This window comes from Siniperca chuatsi, linkage group LG1 (genome assembly GCF_020085105.1).
Source record: "Siniperca chuatsi isolate FFG_IHB_CAS linkage group LG1, ASM2008510v1, whole genome shotgun sequence".
NCBI classification, from domain to species: Eukaryota; Metazoa; Chordata; class Actinopteri; order Centrarchiformes; family Sinipercidae; genus Siniperca; species Siniperca chuatsi.
The window spans coordinates 32,754,726-32,780,601 of record NC_058042.1 but is presented as its reverse complement, the minus strand read 5'-3'; the positions used below and the strand labels follow the sequence as shown (position 1 = coordinate 32,780,601).

Sequence of the window (25,876 nt, the reverse complement as noted above, 5' to 3'; positions counted from 1 at the left end):
ACTTGCTTCTAGGTAAATATCAAATAACAGCAAGCCTACACTGGAAATATCATAAAGCTCCTTATTAGAAGGAAAGCCACAAAATACTTTCCTTAAGATGTGTATGTGTTTCATGATTTTTGTCAAGGTGTGATGTGGAAAAATCTATTGTCCAGTTGGATCGCTACTTACAGATATACATATCTAGCTTTAGCCTGCCATAAATTATGTTTGTGGTGCTCCGTCTCCCTCTTTTGCCACCCTGGCTGAACTAGCAATCACTGTGGTGTGACAGCAGATGACCACCGGCCAGGGGCTGGACAGGCCTACTGGTGGAAAGTGGATGGGACCCTCTTTGTGGACCCCTCTTCCCCAGTCACTGAATAATATAATCAGTAATATTGTTTATAAACATAGTAATGCCTACTAGTTCACAGTTGATCATTTTAAGCCCTGTATAATATTACTATAATATTTCCATAATATCTTTGTTGGGAATTAGAACATTACAGTTGAGTGATTTACAATGAGCTTAAAATTCTGTAGTACTTAAAATACCACATTCTTGTACATACATTCTAATATCACTTAAAATATTCATACAACGTATTCTCTGTATTTAGTATAGATACTATATACGAGTCTGTTATATATAAATATTATATATGATATATGAGAGACTGCAAGATTTACCTGCCAGTCACAACTAGTTTAGCCAGCTCCTGCAAGAAACGCGCACACACAATATACAGTGGTGTGAAAAAGTGTTTGCCCCTTCCTGATTTCTTATTCTTTTGCATTTTTGTCACACTTAAATGTTTCAGATCATCATACTAATTTAAACATTAGTCAAAGATAACACAAGTAAACACAAAATGCAGTTTTTAAATGAAGGTCGTTATTATTTAGGGAAAACAATCTGAAAATCTGAAGGCTGTATACACTATTTTTGGTATGTCATGCATACAGATAAGCTTGTGTTTGATACAGGGTTCATGTGTACCTGTATCAGTATATGCTTTGTAGCACTGCATATATTTCCGTATGCTAAGAAGATACATACGTTATTGTATTACACCAGAGTAGAACGATACAGTAAATTTGAAGTTGTTAACTTTGTTGGTAAAATGACACATTGTTCTACTTCATACTGTATTTCTTTAGACCTGTCTGAGTCGGCTTCTGAAACACTTCATTGCTAAGCTTAGATTTAGAGTTAATTTAACTGCCCACTGTAAAGCAGCAGCTATCAAGCTCCTCTCCTGTGGAATTACGTCCTAGTTTGGGTTCGGGAGGCAGACACCATCTCCACATTTAAGAGTAGACTGAAGACTTTCCTCATTGATAAAGCTTATAGTTAGGGCTGGCTCAGGTATGTCCCGAACCATCCCTTTGTTATACTGCCATAGGCCTAGACTACCGGGAGACTTCCCATGTTCAATTAAATTCAATTCAGTTTTATTTATATAGTGCAAGTTCATAACAGAAGTTATCTCATTGCACTTTTCCTATAGAGCAGGTCTAGACCGTACTCTTTATAATATTATTTACAGAGACCCAACAAATCCCACCATGAGCACTTGGCGACAGTGGCAAGAAAAAACTTCCTTTTAACAGGCAGAAACCTAAGGCGGATCCAGATTCAATGGTGGGCGGCCATCCGCTGCTGTCGTGTTAGGTTTTAAGAGAGAGCGAGAGAGAGGTATCGATTTATCTTCAAACACAGGAACTTTGGAAACAGCTGTAGAGCATGATGTGTGTTTTGGCTGCTTTGCTCCTGTCAACCTTCTTCAGCTGACTTTGACGATTAATTCATCTAAGCCATCAACCTGTCTCTTAGACCCCATTCCAACTAGGCTGCTTAAAGATGTTTTACCCTTAGTTAGCACCTCTTGACTGGATATGATCAATCTGTCTTTATTAACAGGCTATGTATCACAATCCTTTAAAGAAGCTGTAATTAATCCGCTTCTTAAAAAGCCCACTCTTGATCCTGGGGTTTTAGCCAACTATAGACCTATATCTAACCTTCCCTTTCTTTCTAAGATCCTTGAGAAAGCAGTCACCAATCAGTTGTGCGACTTTCTAAATAACAATAGTTTATTTGAGGATTTTCAGTCAGGATTTAGAGTGCATCATAGCACAGAGACAGCACTGGTGAAAATTACAAATTACCTTTTAATTGCATCAGACAATGGACTTGTCTCTGTACTTGTCTAGTTAGATCTTAGTGCTGCATTTGACACCATTGACCATCACATCCTATTACAGATGTTACGAGGAGACAGGCAGGGAACACCAATATGGAGACAGATTGTTGTTTATTAGGATAAAGCCTAATATGGAACTGGGAGCCTCGGACGGATGACCCGGAGCCTGGACCTGGGTGTTGTGGAGGATCTCGGGCAGATGACCCGGGACTGGCATGGCGCGGAGCTGAGGACCTTGGGCAGATGACCCGAGGGCTGGCCTTGTGTGGATCTCACCACATGAGATCCGTGAGAAAGATTGTCATCTAGAGGCCCGACGGAAAGTCGGTGGCGAAGGCTGGTACCCTTTGGAGGCCTGAGGCGAAGGCGGGGACTCTCTGGAGGCCGGAGACAAAGGCGGGAACCCTCTGGAGACCAGCGGTGAAGGTGGGAACCCTCTGGAGGCTGGCGAACCAGATCAGGAGCTGGCAGCATAAGAGCCGGACAGAGAGCCGGCGACGGGGCAGCAGGACAGGAAGCCGACGACGAGGATGCAGGACAGGAAGCCAGCGACGGGACAGCAGGACAGGAAGCTGACGACGGGAAGATTGGTAGAGGAGCAGGCTGGACCAGTGGCGTCCGGGAACCTGGAGCCTGCCACTCCGGCAGAGAAGGAGGGTACTGCTGCTGCTGTGATCCAGCCGATGGTTCAGCGGCGTGCTGCGAACCAGCAGACGGTTCCGCGGTGTACTGCAATCCAGCAGGGAGTCCAGGGAGCTGCTGCGATCCAGCCGGGAAAGGAGGCGACTGCGATCCAGCAGAGAATCTGGGAGCAGGATGCTGCTGTGAACCGACAGGGAGTCCAGGGAACTGCTGCGATCCAGCTGGGAAAGGAGGCGACTGCGATCCAGCAGGGAGTTCGGGGAGCGAGGAGCTGCTGCTGTCCGGCAGAGAGTCCGGGAAGGAGGAGCTGCTGCCACCCAGCAGGGGGTTCTGTCTGCTGCCATCTAACAGGGAGTGCTATCTGCTGCTATCCAACAGGGAGTGCTGTCTGCTGCGATCCAGCAGGGAGTGATGATTGCTGGGACCAGAGGCCGCGGAGGACTGGAGGCTGCCGCGGCGCTGGGACTGGAGACGGTAGTGGAGTTGCCGAACTGCTGGGCGGACTTCTGCAATTCCTTATTTTCCGGCTGCCCAAATAAGTCCCTTAAGACTCTCCAGTTGATCCAGAATGCTGCAGCACATATACTGACAAGAACTAGGAAAAGAGATCATATTTCTCCAACATTAGCTTCTCTGCACTGGCTCCCTGTAAAATCCAGAATAGAATTTAAAATCCTTTTCCTCACCTACAAGCTCTTAATGGTCAGGCACCATCATATCTTAAAGATCTCATAATACCTTATTATCTGACTAGAACACTGCACTCCCAGAATGCAGGCTCCTAGGTTCGGGCTTCCATTGTTATGCAGATGATACCCAATTATATCTATCGATCAAGCCAGATGAAACTAACCAGTTAGCTAAACTTCAAGCATGCCTAAAGGACATAAAAACCTGGATGACCTGATCTGATGTTAAACTCAGACAAAACTGAAGTTATTGTACTTGGCCCCACCTCCGAGACACGTTATCTAAAGATATAGTTGCTCTAGATGGCATTGCCTGGTCGCCAGTACCACCGCAAGGAACCTCAGAGTTATCTTTGATCAGGATTTATCCTTTAACTCCCACAGGAAACAAACATCAAGGACCGCCTTCTCTCACCTACGTAACATTGCAAAGATCAGGCACATCCTGTTTCAAAATGATGCTGAAAAACTAGTCCATGCATTTGTTACTTCTAGGTTGGACTATTGCAGTTCCTTATTATCAGGCTGCCCGAAGTCCCAGAATCCAGAATAGAATTTAAAATCCTTCTCCTCACCTACAAAGCTCTTAATGGTCAGGCACCATTGTATTTTAAAGATCTCATAATACCTTATTACCCGACTACAACACTCCCAGAATGCAGAGTCACTTGTGGTTCCTAGAGTCTCCAAAAGTAAAATGGGAGCCAGAGCCTTCAGTTATCAAGCTCCTCTCCTGTGCAATCAGATCCCAGTTTGGGTTCGGGAGGCAGACACCATCTCCACATTTAAGAGTAGGCTTAAGACTTTCCTCTTTGATAAAGCTTATAGTTAGGGTTGGCTTGGGTGAGCCCTGAACTATCCCTTAGTTATACTGCTATAGGCCTAGACTGCCGGGAGGCTTCCCATGACGCATCTCTTTCCTCTCTCCTTCTCTCCCTCTCCAACTGTAGGCATTTTTATCCCATTACTGCATGTTACTAACTCGACATCTTTCTCCCATAGTTCTGTGCTTTCTTGTTTCTCTCCTTTCTCCTTCTGTCGCTTTCAGCAGGTATTTCTGCCTCTGGAGATGCAGAGACTGGATTTGCGGTTGTGGGCCACCTGCTGCCCCTGTGTGCCTGCTCAACAACTGCTATTACAGTTGTTGTTATTGGCTCTGTTACTAATACTGTCATTATTATTCCTATAGCTATCATTCCTATTATTATTAATTTATTACTATTAATACTACAATTACAATTCTACTATTTAAAAAAAAATTCTAGGTGGTATTTGCATTGTGCCTCCTTCTCCCCCACCCCAACCCCCCCATTTGAGGAGATGATGACTGAAGACTGTCCTCTCTAAAACCTGTGTCTTCACATCAGGTTAAAAAACAGCCATTTGTCCCTGTAGACCTTGGTGGTGGAGGATGCATGTGAAATCTGGATCATCTTTACCATGCCAGCAGTCAGTCCTGGATTAAGCAGCCTGACTTTTTTGGCTTCCAAGCAATGAGTGGCTAACTCAGGCTGAACAACACAGCAGTTGTGCTGTTGCGCACCTGCATTATCACACCCCACCTGTAGGAGATTGGCCAGGGTGGGACTAACATGTAAATAATCTCCATGCCATGGGGGCACTGGTTGTTCTGCTAATGTTGCAATTTTGATGTTCCATGTACTGTTTGTGTCAGACAAATCCACCCATACCTGCTCAAGCATTTGCGCATGACACATAGAACATCACACCTCCTAGGGGTGTTGCATGACGATGCCAATCATCTCTACAAGGAAGTCAGCTCTCAGTTAGGGTACAGTTTTGGAAAGAGTTGGGGAAAAACAGACAGGGGTAGATGGACCAGCCTTACCAGAACCATGTCCATTCTCCACCTCATAGCCCTCAAGTGGCAGAGGACAGCGGTTTGTGCGCACCCACTTTTATGGGGCTCATACTCTTTGGCTGTTGGCCTGTCAAAAATCCAAATTGAATTTTTTCAAGAAAATCACAAAAAGGTTTAACCTTACTAGCCATTTTCCTTTGCCTTTACAACAACAATCAGCTCTCATCATCATTAAATGTTCTTTATGGTCATTAATGGTCTTTTAAAAAAAGCACTGTGTTTCACTATGTGTCAAAACAGACTGAAGGAGAGCAAGTGAGAAGCAGCAGGGGAGGGAGGAAAATTAAGAGATATATGAATTTGCTAACAGGCAGGTTGGTGACGGCTCAGACGAGGGGTAATAGGAACAAATTAAGACAAGGTGAAAGCAATTTATAAAATAGGACATGATACAAATAACTGTTTTATACACAATCAAACAACATGTGTTGCCCTCTCTCCCCCTCTCTCTAAACCCAACCGGTCGAGGCAGATAGCCGCCCACCCTGAGCCTAGGTTCTGCTCAAGGTTTCTGCCTGTTAAAAGGAAGTGTTTCTTTGCGTCTGTCGCCAAGTGCTTGCTCATGGTGGGAATTATTGGGTATGTGTAAATAATAATGGTCTAGACCTGCTCTATATCAAAAGTACAATGAGATAACTTTGGTTATGGATTGGCGCTATATAAATAAAATTTAATTGAATTGAACTGTCAAACAAGAATCAGTTATGTAAAATGTTTAGATTAAACATTTTACATTAATACATTAATTTTTGGAATGATACATGCCGTAAAAATTCACAATTGAGAATGACTTCCAGATGGGAGCCGAAACGTCTTGATTCTGAAAACAGTGTCCAGATGACTACGACTGAAACCTTTTCTACGATGCCGTAAAAGTATAGTACAAAATAAGAGGAACGCTTACTGTTTTTATTTAATCAAATGATTAGGTGAATCCTGGTAACGCTGGAAGATAAGAACAATACAAAACAAGATTAAGCTTGAGATAAAAACAAAATGAATTAGAGTTGTATTTTAAGCTTCAAGCAAGAGCATTTTATTTTATACAATAAATATATTTTATACATTTTTCATCTCAGTGCGAGGAGATATAAGGTCTGAACAGGATGCCAATTATTATGCATAGCCCAGCCCATATTACTGTATATGTGGGTGTAGGGCTGAGCAGGGCTGGGCAGTCCCCTGAGCAGATTGTGTGGTAACTGGTAGGGGCTGGCATTAGCACTGCCAGCAGCGGTGAATTAGAAACAGGATCAGTGGCATGGCTTGGCCTCAGGCAACGCAGGGTTAATGCCGCCTGGCCAGACCCTCCCCTCTCTCTCATTCTGCCTCCCTCGTTCTCTTACACTAACACACACATACACACACTTTTGTCTCTCTCTCACACTCTGCCCCCCTCCAGCCCCCATCCCCCAAGTGTATGTGTCACTGATGGAGGCTCTTGGCTGATGTGACACCAGCGGGCATGCAGATGGATGCTAGTCAACACACCCCACTGAGAACACGTTGGCACACATAAACACCAACAAACCAATACAAAAGCATGCACACACACATACACACAAAAACCCATACACACCTATACATATTTAAAACAGGCGCTCGCACAAACACACAGGAAATAAACAAACATGTCCAAATTAAGATGTAATGATATGATGTTTTATGGTTTGACCTGAGTTGGGTTTTACAGGACTAGTGCTGATACTGATATTGTCAATAGCTGGTATGCGTTATCAATTATTTCATAGTTTGAACAGTTATACTGATTGAATTATTTACAATTATTGAAATTGAACAGCCTCATGCAGAAAAATTAGTAGCATCTTTAGTGTTCAGTATCAATGCCATCTCCAGTGATGTTTGGGTATTAGCATCCACCAGTATTGACGTTACCAAAAAAAGGTTGCTAGGTATGTGTTGTGAGCTGGCAAGAATGCTAGCTACATAAACTGCTAGTCATACGTCCTGTAGTTTACTAGTTTATGGTTAGCTATAATTACATTACTATCCTGATAGGCTATTGAACTGCTGTTTATATATTGAAGCTTTGTTTTTGCATTGGCTAACATTAGTCAGAGAAACATCACCTTAAAATTTTCTTGGATCAATCTTCTTCCAATATATATATTCCTGCAGCAAAAAATCAGATATCTATCTGATAACTGAAATTTACATGGCATACACAGAACAGTAAGACATACTGTAACTGAGCTGTATATGCAGTTTCTGGTATAGTTGTGTGCAATAAAAATTCAAAATGGCTGCAGCAGGAATTATTATTTTTCTGCCTCTGTTCCTTCATTCCTTGTTCGACCTCCTCCCTCTCTTTTCTTCCATCCATCTCTCTATCCTTTTTTCTCCTTATTTCAACCCCCACATTTCTCTCTCTGGGTGTAATGTTTGTTTGTTTGGGAGGTGCGGTGCCTTTAAGAGAGCAGTGTACCAGCTACTCCAGGCCTAATGTCATTACTCTGTACAAACTTGGTGTGACAGAGGCAGGAGGCGCCCACAGATTGATGACATTTTATTGTTATTGCAGCGCCACTATTAAACTGTTCACCACTCCTGCTTCTGCTGCTGAGGGCTCCTACCTAGTGTGAGAGAGAAAACACAAAAAAAAGCAAATTGAACACATTGTCAGAGTGATACAGAGAAAAATGATTAATTTAAGTATAAAATTGCTATTTTGATGTTATATTTTCTGTTGTGCATTTTCATACTACTGTATCATATTACAATCCTCCGCAAAGATCTGGTGTATATTACATTGCATGGAGAGAAATATTTAATTTGTGCACTAGGCTGGCTTTATAAATGTGTTCTTGTTTTAAAAACATGGTGGTCAGAATTGCAGCCGAAGATGTGGTTTAAAATGGTACACTGCACTAAAATGCAGCGACATAATTATGTCTAATAGGCAATTGTCTGATTGACAGAGATAGACGAATCAGCTTAGTACTGTAAGTTGGTTTGGGATAGGAGTTACAAGAATAATGAAAGCAGTTCATGAGTCAGTTACTTTGAGTTACTGATGGCAAAATGTTTCACATTAGTTTAGTTTTTCATTGCAACTACAAACATGATTTCCTAAAAATATCTGGCTGTTGGTTTCTTTTGGGACCACTGGCACTCCACCAGTTGAATTCATTAATTTGTGGGATTTTAACTGAACTCTATTAGGAGGCAGCATGCTCTTTTGTTCTGTAAACAAAGGAGCGCCATTGAACTCCCAGAATCCCTGGAGGCGTGCACTCCTCCCATGGGACCAGCTTCCAGCTACCATTGCTTTGACCTGGATGTCACCTGGTCAATAAAGGGGCTCAGCGGTCATTGTTCTTTCTCTTTCGTCCTGACTTCATCTACATCATTGCTGCTCATCAGCTGCTGTCTCCCTCTCAGTGTATCTACTTGGAACAGGCACAGAACAAAGCTCAAAACTCTATATTACAGCAGCGATGGGAGGGCCTGCGTAAGATTTCTGCAACAAAGCTTAGCGCGAATGGCTACTACACAAAGCCTGCCAGCTAACTTTAAGAAGCAACTAAGGAAGTTAGCGCCGAGCTAACTGTAATGAGAACAACAGATGGAGCGACTGGTTCCTACATCTGCACAAATGGACTGCACAGCAAGGACTTTCTTAAATCGGAACCAACATTCTTCCCTGCCTGGCTCATTCCAATGGAACCGCCAGATACTGACAGCAACTTCAAAGCAATTTCTTCCTTTACGGACTGGTAACGTAAACGTAAACACTGAACATGTAACTGGGTATAACATAGCAGCAGAGTAGACGGCTAAGCACAGGACTGTGTTACTTTTGTGAATGTATATGTATTGATTTGGTTCATTGAGTTTTTATTGTTGTGATGTGTTCACTGCCATTTTGGACACACACACACACACACACACACACACACACACACACTCACACACACACACACACACCCTTTGTTCTATAGTTTAGTGCAAAGAGACTTCATATTGTGTGTTTTTGCTTTTATTATCTTTTAATAAATGTTTGTGTATATTTATGCTGGTTTCTTTAATGTTGCACAAGAGTTGAGTAATTTGCCAACCTCTTCTATGTTGAACTCCAAATCCTTCAACCTATTAGCTATTGATGGTAATTCTGGTTATAGTTATTAATTTATTTAAGTTATTAATTATTAATCTGGGTTCCAAACTGATAGTTTAGTATAGTATAGTATATATATATAAGACTCAATCAAGTGACTGGCTATCATTTCTCTTCTTTAAGAAGAGTGGTGCCACCGAGGACTTTATTAATTAAAGTTATTATTTTTGATTATCTTTGATAATTTTGATAGCCAAATTTAATCGATTACACCTACACAATTTGGTGCACCTTTAACCATTGTAAATCCCAACAGTCTCTCATCAGAGATCTATGATTAATACTGTATAGCCATTCATTCAGGTATCTTATTCAGGTATCATAGATGTATGATCCACTTGTCTATCCATCTACATACTCATCCAGCCATTCTTGATATCACTTCGAGGAGAGACCAGGGGGGACTTTTCCATCCTGACTACACATTGACCCCTTTCATGTAATTACACAGGTGTTGATTCCCACAGCACAAAGAAATAGAGGAGGAAGAAGTGAACAAGAAAAAGGAACACAGAGATGACAAAGCTGTGTATACTGAGCTTGTAGTTTCTCTAATCCTACTTTTCCTGAAGTTATTGTTCCTCATACTAAATCCACCCAACACACTCAGGTGCTTTCACACCTAACCTGTTTGTTACGGTTCAAACATCACACACAGGTCTAGTAATAAAACAGCAGCATAATTACTAGATATTCTCTTAAATAAATATATAATCAGAAAAATAAATAACTACTATTAATAAAAAAAATTGAATAAAAAAGCAAACTGCCAGCACTGTCTGAACTGGTGTCTGTTGCTCAGAGTTGTAGCTATGTTCACAAAATTTTGGCAGTTATGGGCAACCATTTTAAAATGTTGGTGCTTGCCCTCAAATCTCATGCACCATAACAAACGCAGAGGCCCATACAGTTCTATCAGTCTTGCATAATGGATTAAGTAATGACACTTGGGTGTAATAACACCCTCAAATACATCCTTCATTTCTGTCAGGAACTCTTGAACAAGTACATTTAACAACAAAAGATTCTCTCTTCTCACCTTTGGAGCCATCACAATCTCAGTAATCTCTCGACATAACAGAAAAACATGCCAATAGTTACAATTAGGTGGCACACGGTGTGCCATTAGAAAAGGCAGCAGCCTGAAAAGGCACCACTTCTGAGAAGCAGATCCAGTAACACCAACATTCTGCAGTGTTTCTGATAACTGTACTGGTTTGTTTGCCTTGTCATTTTGTTCTCCATGTATCTCTTTTATTTTTATGTGTTTCTCTGTATGAGCTTTGCTGATAACTAGTTACATAACTAGTGAAATTACACCCTCTAATAGATTGTGCATTATGTCTGGGGGTAAAGCTTTTGTTACATCAAAATAATGCAATTCCTCAAAAGGCAAAGAACTGTATACACCATGAGTCGCTTTATCATCAGGAATTTGTTGGATGCGGGCAAGATGACACTGATGAACCTCATATATTCTTAAAACAAAGCTGTCTTCCTTGAACAAGTGTTTTATATCTCCATAAGTAGCCATGCAATAGCGACAAATTCTACCAGAGTTAAATGACATGGTAAATCCACCAATCATGTGAGCTGATAAGTTGTCACCAGATAAAGTTGCAAGAGCAGCATGAACTGTGTGCTCAGTTTCATCAACAGCTACTGTGAAACCATCAGTAGCAAGTTTTTTAAGGCCCTCTAGCATAGGTTTTAAGATGAATTTCAAACTACACTGTTTGACATATGAATAGTGTACCAACAACGCTAAATGAATACTGTATGTCTCTGCTGAGATCTATACTTTTTGTTCAAATTGCCAACAGTAATAAAATGCACACAGCTTGTGTTTGGCTTCTTTTTGACCCCAAAGAATGAACTACTTCGAATTCATCTTCATAAAAATGCAGCCGCAGCACATTTTGGAGATCTTTAAAAAATTGGTGTTGTTTGAAAATTTAAAGTCTGTTAGAAATTCGCTATCTGTTTCTGGATTATTCTCAGACAGGATTTGATCCTAGATGTCCTCATGAGAACAGTCATTTTTCAGCACCTTATCAATGGGTACATATGAATAGGAGCCCACTGTATGTCCTACAGAGTCCCGTAACTTATAATGGACAGGTTCTGTCATGTTAAGCTTGGATTTACAATGCTCTTTTATCATATATGGAGATCGAATAGCCTTTGATGCCTCATCAAAAAATAATAGACTGTATGACCTTTTTCAGCTCTGGACTTTCTGATATATCAAAACCACTTTTCTGCAGGTGGTAAGCTATAAACGTATCATAGTTCACCTTAAAAAAAACACATTTTTAAATTAACATCATCAACAATTTCTTGTTGAACAGAGCCTGGTAGGTGATTTTTCTCTCTACATTTCAGAATGAACTTGAAAAGATTTTCAACAGGTCATCCATAGATGGAGGATTTTCAATAACCGTGTCTGTCCTAGGCTCATCAGAATCCTCGTAGGCTACCTCATTATCATTTCCATTTCCATTGTAGTCTTTGTCAGGACATAAAACATTGTCTATGTTTCCGATACACATGTCATCTAAAACACTCATATTTAGTAAATGTGGATATGCAAGATTGAAGACGAAGTACATGCAGAAGGCTGAGATGATCCCTTCAACAATTCCTCAGCTGTGGCACACCTTGATGCCGTCCACTTTAACAATGTTTGGAGCTCTCCTGGTGAAGGCGATTTTCCAGTCTTGATCAGTCAACTGAATAGTTGGGTATGGTGTGTCAGGATCACACTATTCAAAACCAAAATATAAAAAGACAAAGCAAATTAACATGACACCCTTACCAAATGTTATGATCTTTTTCTTATATACACACACAAGAAGAAGTCTGGCATAAAAGGACAGTTCGCCCATTTTGACATTAATTTACTTGCTCTCTAAGGAGGTATGAAAGGCTGTTGTGATGCTGTTCATTGTTCTTGCTGTGATGGATATTGATAGGGTTGTTACAATGCAAATTATTAGACTCCTGTTATTGGGTAGATAAAAATTAAAATGCCAGCTAAATCTACCAAAACAAGGTTTAACATTAAGTGTCGCCAGTGGTCAATTTGACTGCTCCTATAACTTGATGGCATTTGGAAAACAAATTTACACTTTGTGTTAAATCAAAATAAGTAATTTAACAATGATTGAGAGCTAACAGTTAGCATTGGGACCATCCTGCCAGTATTCAGCTCAGCAAGAATGATGAGGTGGTTGGCATCATTACCACCCTACATACCACTTAGGGTAAGTGAAATGAAATATTTCAAAGTGGGTAAAGTATCCCTTTAAGTGGAGATATGTTTGGTTTTAATAAGTCATTTCCTTCCTAGAAACTATAAGGATGCTTCTATTAGTAGGTTTGTCAAGTGTATTTGGTGTTGTGAGGTGAACAAAAGAGATGCAAGTTAGAGATTCCTCTCCAAATGTAATAAAGCGATCAATGTTCTCCTTGAAGATGTAGGGCAGAAAGATGAGGGCTGCTCTAAAGTCAATATCTACAAGACATATATAAAGATATACTTCATATTTACACCACATTTTTTTCTAATTCAAAAGCAGTGCAGGTAAGTATAAAAGGTTAAGTACTATATATTTGGTCCAGTGCAGATGTCAGTTTTTGGTTAGAGATTGGAATATGCTTGGTTATATAGACAGATGATTGTAGGAACTGTTAGCTTAACAGGACTGGTGAGTTCAAGGATTTTCTTGGTTTTCTGAAGTAATTAAGATTTGTAAGTATAAAGTGATTAAAGTCATTCTCCTTGCAGCAAGTGTAACAGGTCAGTATGAAGCACCCCCTTCAGTATTCCACAGCAGAGAGGAAAATAAAATTTCCCAAATTCTGCAGCTTTAATTTAATATTCTGCAAAACATTTATTCATCAAGTTAGCAATCGAGTTGTAAAGTATCTTTAGAATTATGTCAAAGAAAGATTGTTTAGCGACAGTGATGTTTCTTAATTTGGACTGATTCATATCTGAGGAAAATAATTAACACTCCATCATTCAGTGGGACCTGCTACATTTGTGGCCTAGTGACATTTAATTGTAAGCTTGAAAAATTCCTGTTTTTAACAGTGGATTGCATTTTCCGCACATTAACAATTTTTCCATTGGATGGCCCATTTCCATGGTAAATTCCACAATTTCAGATTTGTGGACTCTTGGGAGGGTCTACCTAGACTTTATTAGACCCTTCAGGATTCTGCGATCACAGGAATTTACCACAGAGATAAGGCCACCCCGCAGGAAAATGGTTCATAAATGAAAAATTGAATGACATTAAAGACTTTAAAGGACCTGGAAACATTGTGGTACAGGCAAAATCATTTAATCAGTACCTGGTAGATCCTCAGTGAGAGCCTCTTCTCTTGCCTCCAGGTAGAGTTGGGATAGCGGGGATTCCCCTTGAGCCAGATCAAGCACCTTTGGTACAATACAGTTGAAGCCTTCATTGAATCACTGACACACGTTTCCCCTTGCTGGATGGATACCTTCCAACTCATCAAACAACTACAGATGAAAAAATATTAAGCTTTATTCAGTATCAGATTTCATGCAGATTGATTCTGAACTAATCGGTAGTTCATTAAAGGCATATGGAAGTTTGTTGAAACATTGGTCTGCAGGCTACATGTTACTTTTCATTATAATTCACATAGCCATGTCACAAAGCTGAAAAATTGTTTTGAAGGGTGCACAGCAACACACGTTTATTTTGGTTTCCACCATTTTGGAAACCAGCTGGCTGACAAGAGCCCTCAGAGTGAAAGTAATACAAGCATGTGTTGTTGTGCATCCTTCAAAGCAATTTTTCATTAACCAATCTTGGTGGATGTATTACACTCGCATAGAGCAGCAAATACCACTAAACGGGTACATTTTCACATACCCCGGTGAGTGTCCTTAAGAAAGGGTACTTCTTAATTGTGTCCTTCACAGTCATGCCATCTGCAATCTCCTTTTGCCGTCATGCAAAGGTTTGCTGCATTTGGTCTCATACAATCATGGTGTCTGGTTGCATCTTCTGGTACTGGCTGTGCAAGACCTTCACGTGAGCCTCAATGGAGGATGGATCCTCACCAAGAATGCTTGGTGCCTTACGGGAATTGAGAGAGAGAGAGAGAGAGAGAGAGAGAGAGAAGAATGCTTACAAACACACATCTGACCCAAAACTGAATACTAAGTTGTCTTGTGTAATTCCATTTTTTATTGAATATGAACTAACTTGACGGACCTGATAACTACAAAAATGTGAAAAAGAAAATACAACAGACACATCACAATTGACTTATAAGAGTCTTACATTCTACTGAGCAAAATTAAAGGAGGCACGAGGCTTGACACAGCTGCTTTATTTTTTTTGTAACTCACCAAGATGTGCACCACTGACCTTGGACACATTTCTCTGACTGGTGCTTGCAGTTTATACAGGTCACTTTAATTTGTTGTGGCCAAACTTCTCCTTACTACATCTCAGTTTGTTGTTGTCAACCAGGGGTGCACGCTCTGATTTGAATTTACGCTTCAGAGACATGTGCCATGTATGCTAGTTGAAACAGAAACATCAATTACCAAAAGACAACATTTTCGTTTGCACTAACAACTTTTGAGAGTGATACACTGATCATGTGTTATTCCTGTCTGGATAGGACATAATGCTAAAGAACATTGATTAGCATGTTTTTTTATGACGGACACTTAGTATGCACATAACATTAGACACTTGTAATATCTCTAGTGTTAAATATACTGTGTATAATTATTTGCAGTTTCACTTACAAAACCATTTCCCTTGAGATCCTTGAGGAAAGGATATTTTACTATCAATGTCTTTGCAGCTTGCACGTTTCCCGAATTTGTGGGATACCTATGACAGGAAAAGAAATGTAAATCAATTGAAGGTCACCTGCCCCAAAAGACTCAAGCACCAGGACAAATACTGTAGGCTATTAGAGGCAAATATGGTTTTCAAAGACTTTAACATAAAAAAAATAAATCTTCTAATTAAGACCTCAAAAAAAAGTTATTTTCTTGGTAATTTCTATTTTCTGTAGTTTCCTAGAATCAGATTAACTCATAGATGCAGTTTGAACGGATGGAAACGTTAGTTTAGCCGCAGCTCAACTGTCGCAAGTCTAGGTGACATCTCCTTCCACAAGTAGATGCTTTTACTGCTCCTAAGATAGATAGTTGATACGTCAGTGATATTTAAATGTTACAAATCATTCTATTGCTTTACTAAGTCTAAAAGTCTACAAGCAGCATTTTACATCAGCCGTACTTAGCGAGCTGTATGTGCAATTATACACTAGCTATCAAAATTAGACAAAAACTTTAGCCGGCGAGCTACAGGAGCCATTTTATGCCAACGTTAGCCAACTTGGTAAGTTATATGTGCGATTTTACATTAGCTAGTAGAGGAAAAACTTTAGCCAGCGAGCTACAGGCGCTATTTTACAATAGCTAGCGTACTAACGCTAACGTGGGGCTGCTGGATTAGGTTAGCTGTAATCCAGTTTAAATTAAATTTACCTCTGAATTTCTGGGCTTTGATTTCTGTCACCTCTATGCCTGCTTCAGTTATATTTTTTAAGAGGTTCTCAGTTGAAAAGCCTGCGAGCACCATGACGGCGAGTTGTCTGCAGCACAGACCAAAAGAAAGACAAACCACCAAGTTTTGTGAACTTGAAACAGCCAATCATTGCTGGCTCCGCATGTTTGACACATTTGCGATCTCCGTGCACTCTCTCCAATAATAAGACAATGGAATACGCCACTATGGCTTTTTCCTGCCTTGCAATGCCTCTGCAGCAAGCAGGGCTGACAGATAGCAGCTATCTGAGACACAAAAGGGTGTGAACAAACTCACTTTCTCCTATTTGTTCGTCATATATCTGTACTCAAGATTCAGCACCTGGCCCCTTGTGTGTGTGTGTTTGTGTATTGTTTTTCATTTACTTACAGTCAATATTATATCATAATGACAATATTGACTGAATAATTGTGTTAGCAATTTTCCATATACACAAATCTGTTCAATTCAATTCAATTCAATTTTATTTATAAAGCGCCAATTCATAACAGAAGTTATCTGATTGCACTTTTCCTATAGAGCAGGTCTAGACTGTACGCTTTATAATGTTAATTACCCAACAAATCCCACCATGAGCAAGCATTTGGCGACAGTGACAAGGAAAAACTTCCTTTAAGAGGGCAGAAACCTTAGACAGAACCAGACTCAATGGTGGGTGGCCATCCGCTGCTGCCGTGTTAGGTTTTAAGAGAGAGAGAAAGAGACAGAGGTTTTGGAGTGGGGGAGGCACAATGCAAATACCACGTAGAATTTTTTTTATTTAGTAGAATAGTAATTATAGTGTTAATATTAATAAATTAGTAATAATGGGAATGAAAGCTATAGGAAGAATAATATAAGCATCAGTAACAGAGCTAATAACAACAACTGGAGGCAGAAATACCTGCTGAAAGCAACAGAAGGAGAGAGGAGAGAAATGAAAAAGCACAGAACTACGGGAGAGAGAAGATGCTGAGTTAGTAACATGCAGTAATGGGATAAAAATGCATACAGATGGAGAGGGAGAGAAGGAGAGAGAAAAGAGGCGCATCATGTGAAGTCTCCCGGCAGTCTAGGCCTATAGCAGCATAAATCTACTTACAAAACTTTATTTTATTTCAAAGCTACTCAACCTTAGCCTACAAGTTAAAATCTACCTCAAATAAATAAGGAAACAGTAAAACCTTCAAATTTAAAAGTACGATTAATATTTTACCTAACTTTATTTTGTTTTGGCCTAACACACACTGTCTCCTGATTTTGTACCTTAACACTTAGACGAAACGGTACCTTTTACTGCATGAGAACATATATGTACCTTTCTGGCCCTCAAAAAGGTACACCTAGTTACCTTGAGGTCCAATAATTAGCCCTAGGGGGTGCATTAGTGTAGATTGTAGCTTGGGGGACAGAAATGGACTCCTACTCTACCCCTATTTCTGAAAAGTCATTAAAACGCATGCACACAGTGAAAGAGTGTCCCAGAGAAGCGAGGCTGGAGGGACTCAACACAGCAGAAATACTATCTAAAAATGCAGAAGGACTCTTTGCTACTCAGTATCCCCTATTCACTTAGTATCAGAAGCACAAATGACTCAGTATCCCGCAATCAAATCAGAATTTTGCCCTGGGACTACAATACCACATATGAGAATGTCGTGGAGCCTTAGCCTCGCTTGCTCTGGAACTCCTCACTGGAAACACCGGTAGTCATTTGTAGAAGACGCCGAATGGTCCTCTAATTATTCCAATTCGCCACAGCTGTAGTCTATCTATCCTTTACATGTGTGCTGGTGTCTGACTCATTGATTGACTCACAATTACTTCATGAGCTCTTCATGACCACCAGGGGAAAAAATTAACATGTAAGGTTCAGTAAACTGCAGCATGACTTGCTGTCAGTCAGCAGAATTTGATTTCGCCATGTGGGTCCATGTAGCGCTGATGATGCAGGATGAGAGTTACCAACACTGTCCAATCAATGAGTTACCATATGTCAGTCAGTCCATATGACTTCATGTTTTCTCCTTGTGGTTCATTTATACTATGTCTGTTTGAACATGAAAAAGGCAAGAATTGATCTTTTCCTTGATCTGGACCAAATTAATCAAACTACAGGTCTGAAAGCAAACTAACACTGTTAAAAGTGTTACTTCACATTTGTACAAGCAACCTTAGTAAACCACGATGCAGCTTGCGGCTTGAAAAGTTGAGAGTGAAAGATTTTTATCTTATCACTCTCAACTTTTCTCTCATTTAGAACATGTACAATGTATTACAGTCACTCTTACTGCCTACATGTATACCACAGACAGAAATGCAGGTTGAGGCTGCCAAAAAATTATTACTAACATTGCATGACAAATTGACTCCTGAAATGCACTGAACATGACAAATTGATTAGTCTAACAGTATGAGTGTCTTAAGATGGATTTTCCTTAAACACACAGGCATTAGAGGAATAATGAGACAAACAATGTTTAAGATGGTTGCAAATGCTCAAAACTCCACAGCTCCCTCTAGGGTGCACCTGCCATGTTCCATCATTCCTCCCCTCGTTGAGTGGCATTGTTGCTTTGGCATCTAGTTGCTACGGCCACCCGCAGCCTGGCACTGATCCACCACCCTGATCAGGATTGGCACTCAATGACATCATCAGTGCCCATCAGTCAGCCGCTGTTACAATGAGTGTTCCTCTGTATGCCACATGTCAGCCAAGCAATGGGGGGTTTCAGGCACTGATGCAAATAAAAGGTGAACAAACTATGACCTCCAATCAATCATCATCTTACTGTAAAGAAACAACAAAAGACAATCCATTTTAACAATTCTAAGACAAATTCATTTCCACTCATTTTTTTCTTCCATGTAAAAATTAGGTTTAATCTAAATTTTTATGTAAACCCACATCTTTCTTACTTACAACTTACTTCTTACTACAATTAATATTTAAAATGAGACAGTGTAAAATGTCTTACAGGTGACAAGCAAAATGCACATTTTCATGGCTTTTCAACATAAATATGTGTTCCTGGTGTGTTCCGGTGTCAGATTTGCCTCTCCATGTGAAGTCCTATGGGACTTGTTTAACATAGCACCAGCTATAGTTAGGTGACCATCCCTACCCACAGAATACCTAGTTAATCTACTTTGCTATCACCGATGATAACACGAAAATGTCCAAGGGTACGAGCACACAAATTGTTATGTTGTTGGCTGCAAGAACCAACACAAAAGTCTTCATGTACTCCCATGAAGACCCAGTGGATTCAATTTATTTTTGACAGAAATGTGCCAACAACTGGAAAACTCTTGTTATATGTGTGTGCAAACCCTTTGACTTTGGACTGCTTTATCAACGAGAAACCGGTACAAAGCAGGATTCTCTTCAAAACTGAAACTCAAGGATGATGGACTGTCAGTGACCCAAGTTCAAACTTCGAATCTGCAAGTTTTGCAATTTTTTATGTTGTTTTACTGTTTATTTTGCAGGTTAGCCTGTTGCACTTAGTGTTAGCATGTTGCACGGCTAATGTGGCTAGCTTCAATTGTACGCCCATATGCTGGAGCAAGTATGGAATATTGAGGAACAGTCAATTCAATTCAATTCAATTCAATTATATTTATATAGCGCCAATTCATAACAGAAGTTATCTCATTGCGCTTTTCCTATAGAGCAGGTCTAGACTGTACTCTTTATAATATTAATTACAGAGACCCAACAAATCCCACCATGAGCAAGCATTTGGCGACAGTGGCAAGGAAAAACTTCCTTTCAGTCAGAATATCCAAGATAAACTGGCTTGATAGACATACCCTGAAGGTACACACAAAGAAATGGTCAACTTTGATTAGCACCAATTCGCAACTTGCTCATATGCGAAAGCTGTAGTGGCCCGCTGGACAGTGTGTGTAAAGTCACGCTGAGGCCAATATGAGCATTCTGATTCACAGATACACTTAGCGTTACTGCAATGCTGTTGCCATAATCACAAATTAAGATAATGAGATAATGTTGGAATAAACTATAACTGTGTCTTGCATACAGGCCGGCACATCACTACAGTTACCTGCAACAAGGAATGTTGCCTACCAGACCAAACCGCCACAGACACATATACCATTGGCACACAATTGTCTTTGAGGACTCTTCAGCCTCACATCAGAAGTACAAGTTTGTAGCCTGATATATTACGACTACTTTTGTGTTTCACAATTAGGTGTTACAGCTTTTAGTAGTTATAATGTAATATTGCTATTTATTTTTCTTATGTCATAATGGGTTTGATAAAAAAAAAATCTGCTACAGCTGTCCAGGCTATTGTGTCCTGCAAAAAAATGTTGTGTTGGCACATCCACTGTTCCCTATGCAACTCCTCAGCCCTCTCTAACATCCACACCAAAGAGACCATCAAAGAGACCTGTCTGGACATTGAGGAGGAGGAGGATCTATTTGACGGCAGCTTTTCAGTGGTGACTTCACAAGGGCTAGAAGCTACCTATGACCCTGCAGACTCGGTCATAGCTTTGACAGAGATGACAGACAATTGTGTGTTGCTCAAATATCCCTAAGTGAGAATGTGTGTGTCTGTATATAAATATATATCAGTTGCAAGTTTATTAGCTGAAACTAATGCAGTCTAATTCAGTGTGTGAACCTTTTCTGTAATGTTATTCCAGGCTAAGTGCAGTTTTCAGTGATGTGGAGAAGCTGAGCCATCACCACTAATGCCTTCCTTTCTATGGTTCTACATAAAGAGCATGGTAGGTGCAATTACTGAGAATAGTCACAGAAACAGCGAAAATGAAAATTAAAAAAAAAATATTGTCATAATACACATGTAAAAGATCATGCCTGCTAGAATCACTAGAAATACTAAAATAAACATGCTAAAAAAACCTTTATCACATTTATCAGGCTACACTGGCAGTGACCCTTTTAGAAAATACAAATCAAAAAAGAAAATGGTCGGATCACCTAGAAATGAATACATAGTATGCTATAAAAAGCTAGATTCAGGAAGTACACAGTTACAATGGGTGGGTCACTTCACTGGTCACTTTATGGGATTAAAAATGTAGTTGTCATTTTGGTTTTCTATTGTCATACTGTAATCACCTTGACATTAGCACAGTGATCTTCATTCAAGACCAGATTTACCTGCAGTTGTGATTGGCCCTGTATAAAGTAGTAATACTGAATCTGCCATATTTTACAGATCATCTGAGTGACCTGATGAAGCTTGTGTTTGATGAGGTGTTCCTGGACCCACCAGAGTCTCCTCACAGTATGAGAAACCATCAGAGGAGGAAGTTATTGCTGGGCAGGTGTCATGCTTCAGTCAAGCAAAGGCCTGAAGACAACACAGTGGCCAGCAGCATCAGAAAATCTTTGTATGTACAGGAAGACACGTCAGGATGACCACTGTTAGCTCCAGCACCAGAGGACACAACTTCAGTACTTGACTAACGTTTCACATCTTTTGTTGCATTTACGTTTACATTATAGTACATACTGTGCTACATTGGACATGCTAACATGTTAGCTCTGGATCTCTTCACAACAAATGCTTTCTATTTCACTGGGCTCTGTAGTTAATTTCTCACAAATGTGTAGACAAACGTAGAACAGCGTGTAGGTTAGAGAGTTGATGCATAAATACTAACATTATGTGACAGAGACATATAAGTAGCAGTATTTACTTGAGGCAAACGTCAGGAAAACGTGTATCGAATGACTTCCTAAAACGATCTGTTCTCTCAGTCAGTTCAGTTAAGCTCTCAGTCATGCGAGCGAATGTGCAGGGACACACTCAGAGTGAGTGAGTGATTCAAGTCATCTGTTGCAGGAGAAATGGGGTGTGTTCATGACAGCTAACACGCACCTAATTTGGGTTGCTAACATTTAGCTGCAATAATTCAACAACATTGGTCTTGGACTGCAATATATAACATTATCTAGATTCATATTATATGCATAGGCTAACATTTAATGTTACACACACACACCCACACACACAACCCTGCTGTTTTGAAAAGAGGACAGTGAGAAGGATACACTCACTGAATGGAGCGTATATGTGTGTGTGTGTGTGTCTGTGCACATTTTTGTTACCTCTTGGAGACCTTTTCCGGTATAAACACCGACCTGTGGGTGTGTGTATCGCTGCAGTTTACAATGCGTGGTGAAACCTGGCAGAGCAGTCTACTACTCATCATTAATAGAGGAAAATAAAAACAACCCCAGGTTTCTTTTCAGCACTGTAGCCAGGCTGACAGAGAATAACAGCTCTATTGAGACATGTATTCCTATAGCCCTCAGTAGTAATGACTTAATGAGCTTCTTTAATGATAACATTTGAACTATTAGAGAAAAAATTAATCACGTCCTGCCCTCAACCGGTACCGATTTATCTTCAAACACAGGAACCTTAGAAACAACTGTAAAACCTGATATATATTCAGACTGCTTTGCTTCTATCAACCTTCTTCAACTAACTTCAATGATTAATTCATCCAAGCCATCAACCTGTCTCTTAGAACCCATTCCAACTTAAAGAAGTTTTACCCTTAGCACTTCTTTACTGGATATGATCAATCTGTCTTTATTAACAGGCTATGTACCACACTCCTTTAAAGTAGCTGTAATTAAACCTCTGCTTAAAAAGCCCACTCTTGATCCAGTGGTTTTAGCCAAATATAGACCTATATCTAACCTTCCTTTTCTCTCTAAGATCCTTGAGAAAGCAGTTGCCAATCAGTTGTGTGACTTTCTAAATAACAATAGTTTATTTGAGGATTTTCAGTCAGGTTTTAGAGTGCTTCGTAGCACAGAGACAGCACTGGTGAAAATTACAAATGACTTTCTAATTGCATCAGACAATGGACTTGTCTCTGTACTTGTCTAGTTAGATCTTAGTGCTGCATTTGACACCACTGACCATCACATCCTATTACAGAGACTTGAACATTAATTGGCATTTAGGGAACTGCACTAAGCTGGTTTAAATCCTATCTATCAGATCGATCTCAGTTTGTACATGATAACGGTGAGTCCTCTGTTCACACCAAAGTTAGTCACGGAGTTCCACAAGGTTCTGTGTTTGGACTGATTCTATTACCTTATATATGCTTCCTTTAGGCAATATTATTAGGACGCACTCCATAAACTTTAATTGTTATGCCGATGATCCCCAATTATATCTATCGATCAAGCCAGATGAAACTAACCAGTTAGCTAAACTTCAAGCGTGCCTGAAAGAACTGAAGTTATTGTACTTGGCCCCAAGCACCTCTGAGACACGTTATCTAAAGATATAGTTGCTCTAGATGGCATTGCCCTGGCCTCCAGCACCACCATAAGGAACCTCTGAGTTATCTTTGATCAGGATTTATTCTTTAACTCCCTCATGAAACAAAATGTCTCTAAATGAAAAACTAATGAAATGAATGAAAAATGAAATGAAAAACTAGTCCATGCATTTGTTACTTCTAGGTTGGACTATTCAATTCAATTTTATTTATATAGTGCCAATTCATAACAGAAGTTATCTGATTGCACTTTTCCTATAGAGCAGGTCTAGACCATACTCTTTATAATATTGCAATTCCTTATTATCAGGCTGCTCAAATAAGTCCCTTAAGACTCCAGTTGATCCAGAATGCTGCGGCACGTGTACTATATGTATTTTTATCCCATTACTACATGTTACTAACTCGACATCTTCTCTCTCCTGTAGTTGTGTGCTTTCTTGTTTCTCTCCTCTCGTCTTCTGTCACTTTCAGCAGGTATTTCTACCTCTGGAGCTGCAGAGACTGGATCTGTAGTTGTGGGCACTTGCTGCCCCAGTATTCCTGCTCGACAACTGCTACTACAGTTGTTGTTATTGGCTTTGTTACTAATACTGTCATTATTATTCCTATAGCTGTCATTACTATTATTATTATTATTAATTTATTAACATTACCACTACAATTACATTATTACTATTTAAATAATTCTAGGTGGTATTTGCATTGTGCCTTCCCCTCCCCCACTCCAAAACCTCTCTCTCTCTCTCTCTCTCTTAAAACACGGCAGCAGCGGATGACCGCCCACCATTGCGTCTGGTTCTGTCCAAGGTTTCTGTCTGTTAAAAGGAAGTTTTTCTTGCCACTGTCGCCAAATGCTTGCTCATGGTGGCATTTGTTAGGTCTCTGTAAATAATATTATAAATACTATGGTCTATACCTGCTCTATAGGAAAAGTACAATGAGATAACTTCTGGTATGAATCGGTGCTATATAAATATAACTGAATTGAATTGAATGCTGTGGCTCGTGTACTGACAACAACTAGGAAAATAGATGATATTTCTCCAATATTAGCTTCTCTGCGCTGGCTCCCTGTAAAATCCAGAATAGAATTTAAAATCCATCTCCTCACCTACAAAGCTCTTAATGGTCAGGCACCATCACATCTTAAAGAGCTCATAATATCTTATTACCCCACTAGAACATTGCACTCCCAGAATGCTGGCTTACTTGGGGTTCCTAGAGTCAAAAGTAGAATGGGAGCCAGAGCCTTCAGTTATCAAACCTAGTATGGGTTCGGGAGGCAGACACCATCTCCACATTTAAGAGTAGGCTTAAGACTTTCCTCATTGATAAAGCTTATAGTTAGGGCTGGCTTGGGTGAGTCCTGAACCATCCCTTAGTTATGCTGCTATAGGCCTAGACTTCCTATGATGCACCTCAGGTGTTACAAAAATTTACGTGCTGCGCATAATAGTTTGCAAATGGTATCTTTTTCCAACTATATTCTCAGCTCAGCAGCTTATCGTTCACGAACAACCATTCTCAGTTCACTTGTTAACGAGCTGAACTGAACGTTCAGTTGTGTTTCAGTTCAGTGAGTGGGACTATGCAGTCGTAGCTCCGGTCAAGCACTGAACAATTCTTTTTAATTAACGATTCTAATGATTCTAGTATACTGAAAATAACTGCTTTGCCCATCACTACTGCACAGACCTGACCGGCTTGACAAAAGCCTGACTGGGCTTTTTGAGGGGGACCTTAAAGAGACAGGCGCTAAAACGGATAGTTTCAGACAGAGGATGAACAGAGGTACTGCAGCAATGGACAGTATGAGAAAATGTGTTTTTTGGATAAGTCTAGTATGTGTTGTTTGTACATTGAGAAGTTTTTTTCTGTTGTAATAAATGTAGGTTTTAAAACACTGCCACTAAAAGTCATAAACAGTTTAAAAGATGTACTTTACTCACCCGGTTGCGTGGACAAGACTTGGCCAGGTGTTAGTGTTGCACAAGACAGCATGAACCAACTGGTGGCGGCTACTGCACTCTACCACATCCCAAGCCCTGACTGTCTACAGGAGGCAGCAGACCTTCCCGTCAAACACTGGAACAAAACTAACCAGCTTCTCTAGCTATCTTCCTACATGTAAAGCTTTATATATACTCTAGCTCTGAAACACCAGGGGGATTAAAAACATAACATTCTGTGAAGAAGAAAGAAGTCAACTAGTGTTACCAGACATCGTCACAACGTCATAAACCAATCATGGCTACGCGCGCTGCCCAACAGCTCTTCAATGTTGCGGAAGAGTTGATCTGTTTATGGCTTTTGAAAAGACAAAAGCAACAGAAGAGGAGATGGTCTGTTTGTATAGCCGTCTTGTGAGGCAGATGTGTGCTATCGATGAAGAAATGGACTTCGGCTACTTCCGTATGTCTGCGTTT

At 40.1% G+C, this 25,876-nt stretch overlaps 1 long non-coding RNA gene across 1 annotated transcript; it reads right to left on the bottom strand.

The window, feature by feature from the left end:
- Positions 1-13,908: 13,908 nt before the first annotated feature.
- LOC122877811 lies at positions 13,909-15,080 on the bottom strand. The gene is made up of 3 exons (XR_006378355.1): positions 14,955-15,080; positions 14,454-14,660; positions 13,909-14,074 (listed from the first exon to the last, which is right to left on the bottom strand). It is a non-coding gene; the product is annotated as an uncharacterized LOC122877811 (long non-coding RNA).
- Between the last annotated feature and the right edge of the window lie 10,796 nt (positions 15,081-25,876).